The sequence below is a fragment of the Barbatula barbatula genome (assembly GCF_947034865.1).
Source record: "Barbatula barbatula genome assembly, chromosome: 8".
In the NCBI taxonomy this organism is placed as follows: domain Eukaryota; kingdom Metazoa; phylum Chordata; class Actinopteri; order Cypriniformes; family Nemacheilidae; genus Barbatula; species Barbatula barbatula.
Genome location: NC_136771.1, coordinates 232,315 through 242,048, shown reverse-complemented (window position 1 = coordinate 242,048; position 9,734 = coordinate 232,315).

The window sequence follows — 9,734 nt, the reverse complement described above, 5'->3', positions numbered from 1 at the left end:
AGCTCTCTTTTAAAGGGGGGATTTGTGGTGCCCAGTGTGGAGAGAGAAGGTTCGAGGGGAGGGGTCTGTCTCACCCCGTGCAGTCTCTGCGTCAGTGTCTGGAAACTGGTCTCCAACCTCACCGGGAAAGACACCAGAATCACCTTTTCACTCATGAACCTGCAGGTGACGGTCATGTGGAGTTCACGGGTGAAGCATTCGCTGTTTCAAATGATTCATGTATCGATATAACTGTGCATATGAAAAAAACGAAAATGAGAGAAGTTTATTTAAAGTCTATTATGCAATGATGCGTGATGTCTGTAGGCTCCTTTCTCAATAAAACTTGATCTAAGAGCCTATGGTATGGACTTTTGCCAGCATTGTGCATTTGGAAAACTGAAGTCAATGGTCAAAGTCGAAATCATTTTAGCTTTCAAATGTAATTGTAGCAGCTTGGCTTAACTTCATAATGTTTAGCCCTGTGTTTTTCTCTCTGCTGTGTCATGGTTTTCATTCGCCGAATTTAAACATTTATCCTCCATGTCGAATAAAGTGGAAACAGGGCATTGAGTGTTTCTGGGCACACGTTGCTTACCCATCAAGCCTTGTGTTTAGTTTTATTACTGGAAAATATGTGCACCTTCCCCGTCTAGCCAAGGTGATTCTGACGTCCGAAAGTAAAAAGGGAAATAGGTGTTGGAAAGATGGAGCATTATGAGTCCCATGCAAGAGTTTACACACAGGAACTGATGTCCTATATCTGCTGTCCCTATACAGTATGACTCAATGTATCAATCGGCAGATGTTTTTTAGTTTTGTCTTCGAGCTCTTGTTTTCGAATCGGTAAAACACATCAATCACAATTTCAGAGGCAAATTGTGTTGTTGATTTGGATCGGGAAAGTTCACCCCAAAAACATTGCAATTCTGTCATCATTTACAGACACTCAAATGTTAAAGGTCAGATATCCGCTGAAGCACACAAGAAGCTCTTTGGAATATTTTCAGATGCTGAAATGGGTCATTGGGTTTTGTGAAACTAAATCAGACACATTCATACAGAAAGGTTCAACTAAACCCTTTCTTTCATCTGTAAAGATATCTTCGATTTATAAGCACATTTAATTTAACAAGCACAGCATACAGTATATACAGTATAATGTCCTGTCACACCTCATGTGCAGTTACTGTAAAGCAGTGTTGTGAAAGAACCAGACGCAAAAACAAGCAGGCACAAAAACACCCGACGCACAGAACTAGGGTTCAAAAACCTCATGATTCACAGACCGATTGACACAACAAGCAATGACTGACAAGCGATGACTCAAAAGATCAAAAACAGCCTCTCACGTTTAAATATTCACAATATTCCATCACATCTTGTTGCATTTGTAATGTTTATGCTGCGGATGAGCTGCTATTCAAACACAAGTAACAGAGAAAGCTTTGCTCTGGATGTTCTGACACAACTGTAGATTTGTTATACGTGGACATTGTGTAACATAAGTCAGTGTGATTGCTGTTAAACCTCACAGAAATGTTTCCCAAGGCTGTTTTGCTGAACTTTTCCCCTTCGACTGATGGAACACAGAACTTCACTGACAGTCACTTCACCGCCCATGTTCACAAGTCCTCCAAATGTTGAAGTGCAGCGAGATGGTTTTTATGAAGCAATTTGCATTCCTTTGCCAAGTACAGATCTGCTTTTTCTATGAAAGCACTTTCTGTTTTTTTATGATTACATGCGAGACGAGTCTTCTCTACCTACTACAATCAAAACGCTTAATAATATGATACTAAGGTAAAATGCATGTAAACTGGGATTTATTTTTCACTTTGGTAATTGTTTTTGTTTGTTATGTTTGGGACACGACCTCTACATTTTAAACTTTGCCATGCACAGGCAGCCCATCAAGTCATGTTTCTTGTACACATTCCTCTAATTTCGGTCTGCGGGTGATAAAAAGTGGATAAAAGCGGTAAGCATGCTGCACCCAAAACACTAAGTGCATAAAAAACACCCAGAAGCCCTTTGACGCCACATTGCAAATCAAATGTTTAAATGTGTTAACGATATGTACAGTACTTTCGATATGTACGCGGTTATTAAGGACAAACAGGTTTACAACCCAAATCTTATTTGATAATGTTGCCTTAACTTCAAGTCAAGTTTTTTTCAGATAATTTCTAAAGCACTAAATGATAAAAATTGAAATAAAAAAATCTAAACTAAATGGACAATATATTATTTATAAAAAAGAAATAGGACTAATAAATTAATAAATAGGACAAAACAAAACTGCCAAAACTGTAATAAACACAACTATAATAAGATAAATAAATCAAATAACTTTGGTGCTATATTATTGCTCTTTATAATGATCATACGTTATGATTCATGTTATAAAAACGCACAGGAATGAGTCACCTTTTAAAAGAGTTATGTATTCTTGTGCATTTACACAAACAGTATATTTCCATTGTGATGCTAATCCATTTAACGTCACACAACCCATCGGTTGTTTGTCACGATGAGTAGAAATGTACTCGTCTACTGTTTATTTTGTATTATTCACATTTAACAAAGAAATGTATTACAAGCAGAATTCCGTGTAGGAGAAGTCTACGGACATTGATATATCCCAGACCACCTGCTGAAAACTGATCTGACATTGTCCAGAACCCTCCTGAGTTTGTCCACACGCCTCTCTCACTCTTACATTTCTCCTTCACCTTTCCTCACAGAGCATGTGCTGAAATAAATGACTGCTCAAATTCATCATTTACAGGTGTTTGAGAAGAACCTTCATTGTTGGCCATTACTTGCATTTATATGCAATCTGCTGCACGTCATACGTATGTTAGACTGCACTCCTGTCAAGCTTTCCAAAATAATATACAGATGTCACAATTGCTATTAACAGCTTGTATTTGGCAAGCAAACTGAAAATAATACCCACAAAAATGTATTGAAATGGCAACATGTTCTCCATGTACAGCATATTATATTAACAGGAGTAGTGAGAACAGATGTATAATGTACCCCAGAACTCCTTATGACGTGATGATGTATAAACCCATCTAATGTAAGAAGGCCTGTGCTATCGCCCCCTATTGACAGCAGGAGGTTATAGATATTAAAGTACACTCAGTGATAATTAAATGTATGGAAAGGATGAAATGTTTAGCTTAGCTTATAGAATTAAGAAAGATCACTAAATGAAAATGCTTCTTGTGATCTTAAAATTATTTTGTTCTTAATGCGTTTACGCAAAAGTTTTGTAAACAAAAATATAATAAATATATAAACAAAAAGAACATTTTATTTCATTAAAATGTTTTTAAAAATGGCAAGAGAACATTTGTGCAAATTCTAAACAAGCAAGACTAGACTACACATCATGATAAAATATAACATCCATGATTAAAGAGATACATTGGTGTTATTCCATTGGTTTTCATGAGTTTACTATTATTCAAAAATGTTTTTAAAAAGACAATAATAAAGAACAATTATACATAACAATATTGTTTTATTGTATTGTGTGTTATTTATTTTGACAAACATTATAAATAAACACTTATAACTATACAATATTTATTATACTATAATTTCTAAATTATTATAAAAAATGATATTATTATTATTCATTATGATTTAAATAAAGATTACGCAAGTGAGTAAGGTATTCTATAAAACTCTGTAGATTGATCATTGAATGTGTTTTGATGCTGTGCTGTTGTAATATCACCTGAAGGACAGGATTTCTTGTCCATTCTTGGAAAAAAGTGTCGCTCTGTGAAGAAAGACAGAAAAAGGAAAAGGTTTTAATTAAACACAATTTTTTTCAGCACGTTCATTTGGAAACATTTGTGAGAAAAAGACATGAGAATCACAGTCCTTTGGGGTCAAAAATTCACAACCTACTTGTTTGTGTTTTCAGAAAGAGACATTTATATTACGGGTGAGGAAATGTGAGGTCAGCTGGTGCTTTGAGAGGTGGGAGACTTTGGGATCATTTTAACACCCACATCTGCATGATGTTCTTTTGTGAAGGAACCAATAGAGAATAGCAGCGTCCACACAAATGACACGGAGGCATCAGATATATTGTTTGCGATCACTTCAAGAGCTATTTCTTTACGCTGTGGAACATTAAAACAAAGACAAAATCAAATCCACATCCGACATTAAAGTTCTTGATAAACTGTGTTTCTCTGCCGGGCTCTGCAGTCATTCTCTCTCTCTCGGGTCACACCTTCACATGAAAAAGGTTTCACATTCACCCACAGAATTATGATTTCTCTTTACTAATCTCTTAGCAGAATGTCACTTCACCTCATCCACATCATGTTCCGCTGACACAGCTTTGACAACGTGTGGCATTCCTCATAACCGTGATGTTTCAACGGACCAAGTCGTGTTTCCGGGACACTCATCGCATGGGTGAGCGGTGGTCCGGTTCTGGGGCCGGCGATGATGTGTTATCCTCAGGGAAACTCAATGAATCAGCGTTACAGACATCCGTTTGTTTGTTGACTGTGTGCAAACGGTGATGGTTGTCGAGACGCTCTTTCACACCATGACTGCTCCGTGTTTGTTGTAATAATATGTTTAGGGGAAAGAAATCTTTCACATTATGACCCTCTTAAGATCATACACTTGCACCCCTTTTAAGTTTTGGATAGAAACACACCGACTGACTGACACAGGCTTTCTGCAACCAGTCCAGACTGAAAATCTGAGCAAAGTGTATTTTAGCATTAAGTTGATACTTAGCACAAGTTTGAACTTCATCAAATCTTCTGAGCAATAAAAGAACAACCACTGAGCAAAACCTTGTCTCTTTGGCAGCACTGCTGATGAGAATGTCTCATTGCTGGAAACTAAATATATATTTCTATTCACTATTGTGGAAGTACAGGCCACAAGTTTGTGCTAAAGCAATCAGCCGATCATCTCTGAATAATCCGATAGGAACGTGGGAGAGAGACAGGATAATGATTTTAAAATGACTACTGAGTGATAGTGGGACTTCAATCAACACATTCTAGTGAAGACCAAACAGTGTCTGGAAACCAGCGGATAGGGTGAGACAGACACACACACACACACACACACACACACGTTTGTGATTCATAACGACTTTCATACTATACAAACTGTATATTGTACCCCAACCCTAAACCAACACACAGACGAATCTTCTGCATTTTCAAATAGAAAACATTTACTTTGTTTCTTAATTATTTTAAAACACATTTGGTCCCCACAATATACAGAAACCGGCACATTCACCCGCACACATGCCTTCACATGTTTGCTAATTTGTCCGTTTCTTAATCATTATTTAAAGTCTAAATCCAAGTGTGGTTCTGTTAAACTTAAGCTGTAAAACACACAAAATCATTGCATGGAAATATAAACAACAACCTGAAACAAAACAACGAAAGTCTAAAGCCACTGGCTGACACAGCAATATGCATATGAATGCAGACTTTTAAAACTCTTTTTTTAAATTATAATTTTTTAGTAGAAGAACTTTTGAAAAGTTTGTTGTCATAAATACGTTTATGCTGTTATGCTATAAAACCGGAAGTGTTTTGATAAAGTGGCAGAAAAACATGACCTGTATGACTCTTTTTCCTTCTTCTGTGGAACACAAAATGAGATATTTTGCTAAATGTTTCTGTGGTTTTGCATCAAATTGAAGTCAATGAGGTCTGATGTTGATTTGTTACAAATTTTTATGTATACTGTAAAATAACTAAATTAATACAGGCTTGGAATGACATGAGAGCAACGCTGAAGGAATAATAATTTTTGGTGAACTGGCCTTTTAAAGGGCTTTTCTAAAAATCACTTTAACTCCAGTTGGTATTTACAAAAAATGGAAATAGTAATTAAGTTGTAATAAACAATATCCATAAATATTCATTTTGGGGACACTTTTAGAAATGTCTAAGTTTGTCCCTCCCACAGACATTTTCCAAATAGTTCCACATCCTACACCCTTGTTCATTTTACATATAAAAATAATTCACTGCAACATTCATTTCATATCTTCTTAGTCATCCAATTTTAGCTAAAAGACGACAAATGGACAACTAAACCACATTTGATACAATGAGAGACAACATAGCTAACAAGATGAAATCATATGGGACAAATATGTTGTTATACATCTATGTGCAACCTTGAAAATGAAAATTATGACCAAGAGAGGGAAAATGTACATACTAAAAAGTCAAGTGCCCAAACTTGACCCCTGGGGAACACCAGATTGCACCACCCCAACCTCAGGTGCAACCACCCAACACAACAAATTTCTTGTGGTCTGAAAGATAAGACTTTTAGAGCAGAGTCAGAGACACCAAAGACAAGACGGGTGAGCAAAATACAATGATCAACAGTGTCGAAAGCGGTAATGAGATAGAGAAGAATAACCAGAAGCAATTAACAAAGCATGTGTGACCTTAACCAAAGCTGTTTCAGGACTGTGCATTTTACAGAAGCCAGATTGAAGGGGCTCAAAAAGTTCATTAACAGTAAGATAAGACAATTTGTTGCAAAACGTTAGTAAGGATAGATTGGAGATGGGATGGACATTTTTTAAGGTTTCAAAATCACTGCCGTCAGCTTTTGGTACAGGGCTTACAGCAGCTATTTTAAATGCTGCTGGCACAATACCAGTACACAGGGAGTCACTCATAACAACAGGACATAATGATTCAAAACATGACTGAAGCAGACTAGCAGATACAGGATCAACTATTGAGGTGGTAGCTTTCATTTTTAAAACCACATTACTAAGAGACTAAGAATCTATATGAAGTTCTGAGATGTTTAATGTAGAAGCAACTGAAGTATGTGTAATGCCAATGTGATCACGTATATCCTCAATCTTATTGCTGAAAAACTCAAGCTGAAGTGGAAACCTTAGAAAGACTGTTTTTGTTAAGAAGTGTGTTAATGAAGTCTCTCTGATCTCATTTATCAGAAATGAATCTGTCTTGCTGTACAGAGTGTGTCCTTTAAACTAAATGAGCCACAGTGTTTTTGCTTCTCAACAAATTCAGCTATTAAAGTTTCTTCAGGAATTTGTTCTCAATGTCCTTTCCATCCGAGGACGACGTAGCCAAACAGCTGTACGATTGTGTTCTACACGGCATGTCTGCATCCTGTCTGCGTATGATAAAATAATCCTGTTTAACTGATATGAACAAAGCACTCAATCATAAAACCTACAGTGTGTTTATTAGCACATCAAACTTTAAAAAGGATTATAAACTTTCATTTAGAAGCAGTGTGAGATATCAGAGTTGGAGCTGACACAGTTGCTTCCTGAAAGAAATCTTGTGTAAAGAAATTTTTCAGGATTTTGTAACCTTTGTGTCGATAGCCCAAAACCTTTAACTAGAACAAGAAATACATCAGCTTGTTAACTATGGAGTGAAACAAAAACTTTCTGTACACTTAAAGCAATGACCATGTTACATGTCCAAACACCATACTTGTACTATGGTATTTTTGTGGTTGACCTTTATTTCTAATTATGTACCACCACAACCCTACAAGTAAAGCTCAAAGATCTATGGATGAACAAAGTGAATTTTGATTTAAAACGATAATCCTGGATATCATTATCATTACTATTAATATTAATTTAGTGCCAATTATTACAATAATCACAACAGTGTGTCAAAACAATAGAGTACCACATCAGAGAAGCTGTATTTTTGTAGGCCAACGACGAAAGCCTACGCATTGTTTCCCATAGAAACATTATTAAGGTTATTAAAATAAGATATGTGATTGACAAAACGTGTACCATAACATTTGTTAATCATGAGAATATTCACAGATTAACACAATATTTGCTATTTTCGAAGCCTAAAAACAATCGGCAGAGGTAAAAAGCTAACATGATGCCATACCACCGTTGAAACCACCACCAAGCTTCTGAAAACTCTTAAGTGATTACTCTGTGAATGAATCTCCTAGAGATTTGTGCCCATGTGGCATTATTTGTGAGATTTACAGTATATGCACACTTGACTTTAGCAACTTGTTAGCAACCACTGCTTTAAAGACACAATCAAGCTTTACAAATCATGAGTGGGTTATAACTGGTGTGTTTTGGCATAGATTAAAACGTGAAAACATTCAGAGATTTTTGTTTACTTATTTTAGGCAATTTAAACAAAAACCTATTAAAAAAATCCATTGGCTTTGGGACGATGGAACCGGAGGGTTTTCTTAGCTATAAATCTTCCTATTTATAAGGAAGATAACTTGTCAATTGTAAGATAACAGGAAAACTGTTTATATATAAAAAAGTTACAGACAGCCGCTTTAATACAATCAATTTTGAGGGTTAATAAAAGACCCAACAAGCAGTTTAATTGTACTTGTAAATCATTATTTTAGTTTCATCACTTTATAGTACCAACTTAAACCCATTAAATGCCCTCCGTGGTGCACAAATGCACCTGGTTGCGAATCGGTCACCAACAATAGAATCTATAGTATGGCATAGATGTCTAGCCTCTCTAATTCCAAGCTTGACGCACATTCCAATGCCATTTTCCCATTACAAGTCACACTGACTCCAGTTTTTTGCATTTGTTGTAGTGCATACTCGAGATAAACTCGGACTGCCAATTCAATTTTAACACCGGCCCGTCTGTGAGGTTCAGAATGTTACCAGAAATCCACTACAGATTTTTAGCAACGGAAATGTTTCAGTGCTGCATATTGAGTGTCTTTCACACGTTCACAGCGGAGCCAGTCAACAACCGCACCCTTGACCATCCTTTTAACACTGGAACTCCAGAAAGACTCCAAATCCTCTCCGCCGTCCCCCGCATGAGTCAGACTCCATCGTAGGCAGAGACCCGGTGCTAATTGAGGTATTTCCCAGCAGCCATAAGTTCTGTTTGAGGGGGCACTGAGACTTGTTTAGCATTGTTGTGTGCTTATTGTTGCTAGAAATGTTCCACATGTGGGCGAACATGTTGTTTTTAGCATTTGAAATAAACATTACATTAATATCTAAACTTCACAAAAGGTTTGAGAATCTTGAAATACTGTTCCATGCTCGCATTCTGCCATCTTTGTTCTGGAGGCCATGTGACCAATCAACTCGGAGACACAGATAAATGACGTCCGGATAATTTCCATTGCCTGACAGACTTCAAAAGTCTCAAGCCCTTTGTTTGTGACCTTGAGCTGTGATGTCATATAGAAAACATATTTGTCCATACATGGCTCTCTTAAAGACTAAAAGAAATAATTTTGTTGACAAAGCATGTAAATAAATAAAGATATACTGTATAATGATTTATATGTTACCGCTTTTATATTGAGAAAGATGTCTTTTGGCCTAATAACGGTGCATATACGGTATAAATGTGGTCTCTTCTATACCAGACAGGACTAACTGATCACTGAGTGATACTGTATGTGAATAAAAGTTAAACTGGAGCAAAACGTTGTGACGACTAGCCCCGGTCTCTTTTGCCACACAATGGTGCAGCTAAACACATGCAGGCCCGGATAAAGTCTGGAGGCTTTTGTTAGAATTTCTCAAGTAAATGTTGGCGGAGCTATTTTTACATTAGGAGGAGGATATGCTGGTTAACATTTTTATTTATCACAGCCCTGCAACATTTACAGACACTATCGATGGTTCATTTGAGGTTTCTGTCTCCTCTATTGAATACAGAACAGTCAATCTGGTTTGACATAAC